Here is an 11,491-nt window from a genome sequence, read left to right on the forward strand (position 1 = left end):
GGAGTTCCCCGGCCTGTAGGTATGGTGCCGGTTGTTCGTCCCCAGGTGCAGCACCTTGCACTTGTCAGTGTTGAAACCCATCCTGTTCTCATCCGCCCACCCCTGTAACCTGTCTAGGTCCAGTTGCAGCCTGTTCCTCCCTTCTAGCATGCCCACATCCCCCCACATCTTGGTGTCATCAGCAAATTTGAACAGGGTGCTTTTTACCCCCTCATCCAAGTCACTGATGAAGATGTTGAACAGTGCGGGCCTGAGGACCGAGCCCTGGGGGACCCCACTGCCCACATCCCTCCAGGTCGAAAATGACCCATTCACCACCACTCTGGGTGTGGCCCTCCAGCCAGTTAGCGACCCATTTGACTGTGTAGGTGTTGACACCACAGTCCCCCAGTTTTTTGATGAGAATGGGGTGAGGGACAGTGTTGAAGGCCTTCCTAAAGTCCAGAAAGGCTACATCCACTGCTACCCCTGCATCTAAGGATTTGGTGACTTGGTCGTAGAAGGCCACCAGGTTGGACTGACAGGACCTGCTGCTAATGAACCCCTGTTGGTTGCCCCTAAGCATAACCTCCCCTGCTAGCCCCTCATGGACATGTCACAGGATAATTCTCTCAAAAAGCTTAGCCAGGATCAGGGTAAGACTAACTGGCTTATAGCTTCCTGGGTCCTCCTTCCTCCCTTTTTTGAAGATGGGAACCACGTTGGCCCTTTTCCAGTCCTCTGACACCACGCCAGAGCACCACGAGTGCTTGTAAAGCTGTGCCAGGGTCCCGCAATGACCTCTGCCAATTCCCTCAGCACTCTGGGGTAGAGATAATCCGGATCAGCTGATTTAAATACATCCAGTCCCTCCAGAAGTTCTGTAACTAGATCCTCACTGACCCTTGGCCTAGGTGCGCCCCCTTGACAGATCACTGTCCTGATTCAATTAGGCTGAATCCGAATCTGAAGATTCGATTCTGACTTGGAGAATCAGCGATTTGGCCATAGACACAGCTTTATGTTTTTTCTACATACCTCAAGGTACCAGGTGGGGCTTGTGAATGCTGAAATGCTGGGGCAGATGAAGCGTCCCACAGGAGTGCAGGGGCCCCCCCTGCATGCTCAGCGGCAAACCCAGAAGTGGACTGTAACTACTTCTAGTGTGCTGCTGGGTCTGCCACTGAGTGCACAAGGGACCCCCTGCATATCCCCCCGGGTAGGCAATCGGCCACAGGGGGACCCCGGGTACCCTCCCTGACCCAGGAGGCACCAGTCGCTAAGCTGGGAGGTGTCGGGGTTTCCCCTCATGCTCCACAGCAGACCCAAAAGCGGACACCCCCATGCTCCCTTGGGGCGCTCCATCCTCCCCACCATCTCAGCATTCACAAGCCGCGCGTGGTACCTTGAGGTACGTAGAAAAAACATATAAAGCTGTGTCTATGGCCAAATCATCAGATCTCTCCAAATTGATCGAGATGCTTCCAGTTCGATTCAGAGACATTAATGGGTCTCCTGGTTTGATTTGGATTCAGAGATTTGACCACCAAATTGGGCCAAATCTCCTCTGAATTGAATCAGTGACTGAAGCTTTGCACAGCCCTAGTGGGCAGCCACTATAACTGTACACTCCCTACTATGGAGTTAATTCATTATGGGGTAATTACTCCACAGTAATTCATCGCATCCTTACTGGGATTTTCCTGAGATGCACCTTAAGTGAGTGCTGTGTAGGCTATTCTAAATATCAGTGACAGAGCTATATCTAGAAAGCACTTGGCTAATGGCTGAGCTGAGAAAGGATGGCTTCTTGAGTTTTCACGCATTTTAACATAGCACTGTGGTGTCATGACAGGGGGAGGGGGCAGGGAGGAAGACCCTCACTGACTTTTTTCTCCTGATATTCTTCTTCAGGAACTGTTGGCCTTTTCAGAAGCAGAGAAAAAATGAAATATGCTGAGATATATTATCTGGAGAATGCCAAATGCTTGATTGTTGTTTGCATCTGCTGACTGCCCATTTTGAGGAGGAGATGGGTAATCCCCCCCAATGCAGAAAGGAACTTGACAGTCAGAAAAATCTTGTTGTGTGGGAATATGCTTCTGTAGATCACATGGCTTGTAAAGCAAAGAAAATAGTAAGATATTCTTTCTATAGACAGCTATCCATGGAAGATTGAAAGAGCTGGTAGAAAATGGAAGGTCACACAAACTCAGTAAGGACAGAAAAATATTACAAACAGATCAAGACAGGTTAGTAATGCCAGCAGCACGATATTACTGAATGAAATCACCTTGACACATACTGGCAGGATAAAATTCCTGGAGAAACTTCACCTGAAAATTCAAGGGGAGGTAATGTCTGTAAAGTATCAGAGAGAACTTTAAGTGAAGAGAACCAGGAATGATAGTGAACAACATAGAGGAGGTAACCATCAATTCCACGTAGGTATTTTTAACACACAGATTATCAGGATATCCAGACCTTTTCTCCTACATAGAATAGAGAGTTCTGTCCTAAGCAATTCAGCAACAGAAAGAATTTAACAAACTGGAAGAAATAAAAAAAACAAGGAAAAAATGATGAATGGTGGTAAGCAATTGCTTATAAGTGAGTATTGAAGGTAATATTGATATATTTCACCCTTGTTAAAGGACAGCAGGCAAGAGAGGAATGTCACAACAGTAGAAATGTTCAAAAGGTATTTGAAATATATAGTGTGCTTTTTATAAAAGCCTTTTAACTAGCAACAGAGACTTTGGACTGCATCCTACAAAGCTGGGTCCTACAATTGGTCTGACACTGTTGACGATGGTATTATGGATGGGAACAGTAGATGCATAGAGATACATGGGGATGCTATGCTGGAAGTATTCTGTCACACGGAGATTGCTCAGAAGACTGAAATTATAAACTACTCACTAGAATCTAAAAAAATCATCTTTGTGACCTTTTTTGTTCACTTTAAATAGCCATAAAGTCCTGCGACATTTCATAAATCTAGGCCCAACATTTCTGCTCATATTCTCTTTTTAGCTAGCATCACTTTTGAAATAGTAACTTCTGCCAAGTTCATTTAACAGCCATTCCCCTTGCGATATTTCTTCTGTTCTCTCCTACATCCTTGGCGAGAAAACACTTTCCCCTTTTTCCCACAATGCTTTGAAACCTCTTCTGAGTCAGGAAAATGCAGGGTGAAATCCAGATTCCACTGAAGAAGGTGGGAGGTTTGCCATTGACTTACTGGAGCCTGAATTCCACCCCTTGCATCTGCATTTGGAAAGACAGACGAATTAGGCTTTAGCAGAGTAGATTGTGTTAAGTGTTGTACACGCACATAGACACAGGCACAATAATAATTTCAGTGCCATTGAAGATGCATATACAAAAGTACTAGGTGAAAATGAACAAAATGATGATAAAACTGATATTATTTTCAAGTTCTCATGCTTAAGAAAAGGTTTTACAGATGATTGAGAGAAGTAAGAATTAGAAGTTGGACTGTTGAAAACCCCTTTTTGACATTTTCTCTTTAATTAGAAAGAATGAGACTAACCAAGAGGTATATCGACATTGATTTTTATAATAAGTTTTTAAAGCAAGCGTACCTGGTGTCACCCTACTGTTTTATAACATAGTGATAACCATTTATTCTGTTGTATAACAGTTCAGTAGTAGCCACATTTTATCATTTTTCTGTGTAATAATGAAGAGATGAAATCAATATCTATTATATGACATACCTTCAAGGTTAAAAAGTACTAAATCTTGATGCTAACATCTTTTCATATGTGCATTAATTTAAGAGCAATATAAATTCAGTACAAATACAGTTGGTACCTAAATGATCAGAACTAAATCCTAAATATAATAAAGAATTTAGCCATTCTGAAACCAGTATGCAGAATAGTGACAGTGACTAGTGTATATTAATAGATGATTAAAATTTGCTGGAAACCTAACTGTGAAAAACTTCAAAACTGGTTCATGAACCAATTATGTTTGGAGCATAAGGTGCAGCAGTCTTGCAGCTCTGGGTACAGCTTTCAATCCAATAGAAACTAATCTGGCCTGAAGGCCCCCTGCCAATTAGATGGCGTTATAAGGTCAAAATAAAAGTTTAGAGTCATTGTCCTTGCCTCTGTCACTCATAGTCATTTAACAAAAATTACGGAGTAGAGTTGTTTTAATAATGAAAAGCATCAAAACCGGGAAAGTGAAAATGGAAGTGTCAGAGCCATCACAAGACTCATCTGTAACTAGGTTATGGCTGAATTAGTTGAATGCCTGAGTAGGAAGCAGTATAACAATGTTGCAGCCTATTGCTGTATGCATTGCCAGTGCTTCAAGACAACTAGGAACATAAAAAAACCCAGCCCATCACTCCTTATTATGATTATATCCCAATGTAACATGATTGCCATGATAGTAAATGAAAAAAGAGGTCTCCTTCTGCCTCGCTTTTATTAAAGAAATTAAGCTTTTAGATTTCTGACGTAATACTACATGGCAGACATAAAGCCAAGTGATAGTTGGTGCTGATGTAACACACAACGCGAGTGTGCTTAATACATATTTCACACAGTACTAAAATGATAATGATTTCTATTCGTTACTGCTGTTTCACTGTACAGCAGTTAATTGTGTGTTGAGGTACTTATGAATATGCAATTATTCCTTCCTGACTGCGAACTGCCTGCCTATGAGAAACTGTTGCATCGAGTTAACTAAGCAGTAGCTGGAAACTCACCATGTTTAGCATACATTTTTAACATACAAAATACAGCTAGTGTTGCTAACGCTGGTGAAATTGCTTGTGTTTACTCGACAAAATTCTGCCCTTGGGTTATACTCATGGGAGCCAAGGGTTTTGCAACACTAGGAAAGAATTTGTGTTCTGCTCTTCGTAGTGAATGTCAACATTGCATTTTCCTTCCCAGTAAGCATCGGCCTAAATATTTTGGATGGTATGTATGCATGCACTTTGGGTATAAAAAACATAGTCTAGTATGTATTGTATTCAGGATATCATTTTATCCTTAACTTTTATTGCTGGAGATTAACAAGTAAACAGGGACCAGATACCACTGGCTGTTGGCACAGAGAGGGCTCTCAGCACGAATCCTGAAATGCTATCAAACCTGCCTTTGCATTTAGCTTCATAATGGTTCACAAAAACTTAGGGTTCCACCTGGAACCTGCAAATGTCGCCCTCTCTTACTTAAGTTAAACCCTGTTAAATAGATTTATTTGTATATTCTGCTGATACCACTTAAGTATGGTCCATCCTTCACTTGAAAAATGTCCCGGATACATTGAGTATTTGTGAAAATGTTTTGGAACAGCAATAGACCTTCCAAGAAGCCTGGTTTGAATTTTGTGAATAGAAACTTGCTGATGTTAAAAGACAAAACCTTTAAAAATTGTTTAGAGAACATTCTAAAAAAAAATCTTTTCCTTGGCAACGCCATTATCTTGAGGGATCTCCAGACCAGCCCATCAGAAAGTTTGGTAGATCTCTGGGACTCTGGGTAAGGCAGCAAATCTCTTTTGTCAGGAAGTTTTGAATAGACTCCTTTATTAGTTATTGGTTGAAGGCTGACAGCCACTGTTTGGCAACATAAAATCTAAATTACAAAAATGATTTATTCCTGTTGTTTGGATGCTGTTGCAGATATTGCAGTTTTGCTTAGCCCTACTCTAACCCAAGCATGAGCTTAACAAAATTCAAGTAAAAATAGCACAGGGTGCAAGCGATAGCGTAATTTAAAACAAATGGTTCAATTTTAAAAAATGACTTGATGAGGAAATAAGTGTTTATCTCCTAGATGAGTCTTGTATGCCAAGTGTAAGTCTGGAGAGACCTTGTAGGGGCAAATTACAAGGCCCTGGAAGTAGAGGAGTATAAGGAAGTGCTCATGCAGCCTTAGCAGTGTTGCAGATGGTACAATAGGAAAAAGGTCTCATTGCAGTGATCTAAAGCCACTGTGCTTTAAGGTAAACATTGTTTTTATGCCCTACAGATAAATCCCATTATAAAGATTTGATCAAGGCAAATACGCTCGCTTGAGGCTTTGGGCACATGTAAATTGCTTTGTTATATGTACGTATTTGCATATATTTGCAAGGAGACTGTCATCATGTAATGGTGCCTCTTGTTTTTGATGGCATGTTGAAATTAAAATAATTCTAATAATTTTCTGCTAATGAGGAAGAAAATCCATACCACAGATAAAATTCAGTTGTTAAGGAAGCTGTGCATTGGGTCTACTTTGGAAGCTGAACCCCTGAGTATTTTCATTTGCTCTTAGTATAATTAATGAAACAGTTGCTGGATAGGACTGGCTTCACTGTTTAGAAACTCTGACATTGTTATGCATACAGTATGTAAAATGCATAGCTTGCCAAATTATTGGATGCCTGTCTTTTGTTGCATTTGTCCAATTTTGTTTTCTTATATATCTCTCCACTTAGTTTCATGAATTAAATTGGATTAACTTCCTCTCTCTCCCAATTAATGCTGTTAACAATAATAATAAGCATAATGTGTGAACATCTGGCATTTAGCAGACAGTAGGCTTTTTGGAAATACCAGATATGAATCTATCAAAATCTGTCTCTATAGTGATTTCTTTTCCAGTGTTTCATATATTTGATAGCAAATTCTTTTCTTTCCTTTCTTGTTTCCCTTCATTTTCAAGGTTTATTAATTCTTTAGATGCCTGGGTTAGATAATTAAATACCCCTTTGTAATTAACGTGGTGCCTGTGGGTTTAAGACCTCTAGCTCATTAGGCAGTCTGCTGTCCTTCAAAGGTGTTTGAGGAAAATACGTCCATACCCATGAAAGATCTCTATGGCAAATTAAGGTCACTGCTGTCACTTTGACTAGCTGGCAGCGTAAGGTTTTTTATTAGTTACCACAAGAGTATGTAATTTCAGAAACAGCTTTTTGCATCCATGTTTTATGCAACCTATTGTTTAAAACTTTCTATGTACTTTAAAAACCAAATATGTTACCTTTGAGGACTATTTGTACATGCTGTCATTGTAGCGAAGAGTGAGATTTTACTAGGTTATCCTCGTTCTTGTTCGGATCTAATTGTTGTTCAAGCATCTTCCCCATGAGTGAAAGCAGGGCTAACGTTCACAATCCTTCTAACACGTTCCCTGAAAACTTTAGTGGGCAGCATTTGACCAGCTCCCTCAACTGCGTCACACAGCAAGAGCAAGTAGTATGTCAAGCTCCCAGTGAGTCTATCTTCCCTCAAAAGAGAGAGCTAGTTTTTCAGCTCTAGGTGAATAACGTGTACACTGGCATGACACCCTTATTTAGCTAATAATTATTTCCAGACACTTGTTCATCCCTCATCTGTCTACTTAGGTGTTCGTTGTGCCTCAGTATGTTTCTTCAATGGAGGGAGATTATTTTTATTGCTGAGGCGTTGGCTGGCAATGTGCATACCAGTTCAGTTCCTTCAGCCGTGCCACAGGCTTCCTTTTGTCATTTAGAGCAAATCACTAAATCTCTGCGGCTAAATACAGACAGTCAAAAGGCCCAAGGCTGAATTGATTCAGTGTTTGCAGGGTAGTCCAAACTGCACAGATTAAATTGAAACAGAAGTGAACAGACATTTACCTTTGATTCAGGAAATGCAGCCGCATGCCTGCAGTGGTTCAGGCCAGAAGCTGGAGGGCACTAGAGAACAACTCTCTGGCTGTGTTTCCTCTTCCTGCTGCTCCCAAGGTCTCTGGAATTTGCCATCCAGAATTACTGCAGCAGGACTCTGCAGGGTTGCTCATCACTTCCTCTTCCTGCTTCCAGGTGCCCCTGGGATTTCTAGCCCACAGTTGCAGTCCATGAGAAATTTGAGCAGGGGAAGGGGTGTTTAATGCCCCCCTTCCTGGCCCCAGACCCCAGCCAGGGTCTGCCTGGGTGGGGGAGTTGCAGTTCCCCCCTGTAGACTGGGCTGCATCCCTAGCCAGGTTTGTCCCCACCTCCCCAAGCTCCCTGACCCCCTTGTCAGGCAGCCCTCACAGCTCCAGCTAGGGGGCAATCCCTGCTTTCTGGAGCAGACACCACAGCCCAGCCCAGTCCAGGGCTGCAAAGCATGCTGGGATGCTGGGGGACTATAATTTAACTTGAACCAGAAAGGTCCTTGGGACAGAAATTTCATAAACTGGTTTGACCCAAATCAGTTGAGTCTGATAGTACATTCAACCAGGTTTATCTTAAACCAGTTTAAGCCATTTTGTGTGCCCTGAGCTTCTGTTCTGTTACAGGTTTAAACCAGTTTCTGATCACTTAAACCAGCTTATGTGCAACTTCTGTCCAGTGGTGATGCATCGGGGGGCACATGCACCCCTGAGAGCACCAGTTCACCCCCTGTTCAGTCACACTTGCCACTAAGGTGATGGGCAGATGGGAGCACCAGTGCCCGCCCCCTCTGCCCCACAAGTGCTGGCCGATTGCTACAGCCACTCTCAGAAGCAGCTGCAGCCACCAGCCACAGAGATCGACCATCACAGGATTGGCTGTGTGGGGGACCCCCCCCCGGTTGGTGGGGCTAGTCACAGGGCACATGGCCCCCTGACTAAGGTGACACCAGTAGCCCATGCTTTTATCCCTAGCTTGTATACCTCTTCTGTAAAATGGAGATAATACTGCACTTCCTCACCAGAGGTTGAGTTGCATGTCGGTATTGCAGTGGGTGAGTATCCTGGAAAAGTTTGTTTTATATTGTGCCAATGAATTCTAACATGGAAATCCTCAAATTTAATACAATTAAATCTGCTTATGTGTGAAAGAGGCAATCTAGTGTCAGTTTTAGGAAAAGCTTACATTCATGGCACAATTATTCTGCAGTGACTACAACTGTTATAAACATATCCAAACTAGTTTTGAACTAGCTAGTTTAAGCCCTTTTAGCACAGCAGCCTCAGTAGTATGAAGTTCAGCCTAGGCTAAACACTACCTGAATATTTTGCTGCCTGCACTGAGCTCTGGGCTATTGTTCACAGCACTCAAGCTAGCGCTTTAAAAAAAAAGCTTAGGTATGTCTGCATGAGCTACTGTAATTTCAGAGATGTATCCTTAGTTGAAGTCCTAGTTTCTCTCTTAGTTACAGCATAGGTTGCTAGGAAATAGCAAAAGTAATGCAAATGGGTCGCCCTAACAGTGGAGGAACTAGAGGTAGAAAGTAAGATTTGAAAACTGACTTAATCAGCACGAAGTGGGCAAGGGCAGCAGGCATGTTAGGTATGTCAAAATGATCAATCCCTCCTGCCCCTCTTTCATAAATCTGTCCATTGAGCATAGTGGGAAGAATTAAGATGTTAAATTAGATGGAGAGCAAATCCAGGACATCTAAAGCAAAGCCAAGTTCAAACATGTTTTAAAAAGGTATAGAAGGGCAATTAATTTACTTGCAAGGCAGATGCCAGCTCGTGAGAAGTAGAATACATTATCTACTCTCCAAGAAGTGATCTTCAAGAGCTTTTCTTCCCCACGGAGAGATAACAGGCAATACCCAACTGCTATTCCATTGGCTAGGCACTAGTTTTGGTAGGAGTGAACTTTAGAAAAGTTTCAAGTTACAAAACCGTACCAGCATGTGGTGTGGGGGAAGGGTGTCAACACGGATCTGCCAAGTGGAGCGTGCTACAGGGCAGATTGCTGAGCAGACAAGACAACGAGCTTGAAAACCCAAGTAGACTGATAAGTGCACCATCTCCCCCAGGAAAATCAGAGCAGCAAAGAGCATATATAACTATAATAAACTGGTTTATTAAGGGGGAGGGTGGGGCAGGAAATGTCTCTGAACTATTTTGCTGCATTAGTATGTAATTGCATGAGATGAAGGCCTGAACTGAAACTCCAGATCAAATATTTATAACATTGTGTCCAGCTGAATGTTGAACTCCTTTAGAGAAGTAAAATGGCAAAACTCCCATTGACTTAAATGGATCCTGGGTTCCACTCATTCTGTTACAATGGGTAAGGGTTAGCAAAACACTATGGAGCTATTAAAAGAATAGAGTTTCCTGCCAGCCCCCAAGGACCCCCTGCCAGCCAGGACTGCTCTGACCACAGCTCAGCATGCTGGGGTCCTGGGTGCATGTTCAAATGGTGCACCTGGGAGCAATAAACTCTGGAGCAAGAAGTTCTGGAGGTCATAGCTTTGTGTTAATTGCATGTTTAGATGCGCCCCTTGATGATTTTCCTCTAGGTCTTACCTTGCCAGTAATTTTCCACTTTGCCAGCTGAATGAATGCCTATAGGCAGAACATTCCTGGCAGTTGAAAGGTTAATGGTTGAAAAATGTAGAGACGTCTATGTAATTTTATGCAGTGAAGCTCAGTGGTCTTCATTGCTAGCTCTTTTATATAAAACAAATCCAACAAAACGTGAGTGCATGCTGCTCGTGAACACCTAAGCAGGAAGGGAGGAGAGTACAGTAAAGAGGGCTAATTTGCTCCATTTCCAGAATTCCAAATATCTGAAGATATCAAAGAACTTTCAGTTATAATGAAGTGAGTCTAAAGAATCCTTATCAGATTAAACATCACTAGGTTACAAATAAATAACTGTGTCAGGGGCCAAGTCAGCAGGCTAACCAAATTGCCCCAAGCTGGTCCTGCTTACCTGTGTTGGCCTGGTTGTCCATAGCTTAACTCCCCACACCTGGCCCCAGTTGCCTGCTGAGTGTTGTTGACCCCTCTAAAGAAATTAAAAGCTTGTTAACATTTGAGAGAACTGAAAATTAATTTATTTAAGTCCTAATGTCTCCAAAAGCCTCTAATGGGTGGCAAGCCTGTTAGGAAAAAGGACTTCCCATTGAGGCTTCAAATTCAGTTTTAAAAGAATGCTTATCTTAGTTTATCTGGAGATGGGCTGTTCAGCAGGAATTGTATTTCAAGGCTGAAGGGCAAAGATTATGAGATGAATCCAAAATGTTACACTCTATTGCCTGACGCATTATTAAAAAATTAACTAAATAAGGTAAAAAAAAAAATGTAAAGGAGTTTCTGTTACTCTAGTTAATGTTCATATGCTTTTTTTAAATTCCATACCTGAGCTATATCTTGTCTAAAACTAGCCTGGTCTAGCATCTAGACAACTTTTTGCCCAGTTTTTTTCCATTCCACTTTTCTTGAATTTTCAAAGATGGCTCACGCCTTGTGATGTCCTGATCATTTCTTTTGCCTCTTCTTTTCTTACCCAAACAAGTGAATGTAAGCAAATACTATACTGTATTACCATTAAGCATCTGAGGGCCTACTACTATAGTCTACAGTGTGGCTGCCTGCTTTTCAGAAGCAGCCCTTACAGTGCCCAGCGGGCTACTCAACAAGACAGATACCTCCTTTTTAGCCCTGGGCTTTTTACTCCCTGTTTCTGGTTTCCTGGGTCCTGCTTTCCAGCTGCACCCTGGTTCCTTCTTTCTTCTTACTATTTCAGACTTGAACCTGGACCCTTTTGCTTCCAGACTGACTTGCTGGGTCCTTGACCC

The 11,491-nt window shown here is 42.2% G+C and overlaps 1 long non-coding RNA gene across 1 annotated transcript; it reads right to left on the bottom strand.

Moving 5' to 3' along the window:
- Nucleotides 1–2,564: 2,564 nt before the first annotated feature.
- LOC109286598 lies at nucleotides 2,565–10,696 on the bottom strand. Its single transcript, XR_002094630.1, has 2 exons — nucleotides 10,624–10,696; nucleotides 2,565–3,249 (listed from the first exon to the last, which is right to left on the bottom strand). It is a non-coding gene; the product is annotated as an uncharacterized LOC109286598 (long non-coding RNA).
- Between the last annotated feature and the right edge of the window lie 795 nt (nucleotides 10,697–11,491).

This window comes from Gavialis gangeticus, unplaced genomic scaffold (assembly GCF_001723915.1).
Source record: "Gavialis gangeticus isolate Ggan-Ray unplaced genomic scaffold, GavGan_comp1, whole genome shotgun sequence".
NCBI classification, from domain to species: Eukaryota; Metazoa; Chordata; order Crocodylia; family Gavialidae; genus Gavialis; species Gavialis gangeticus.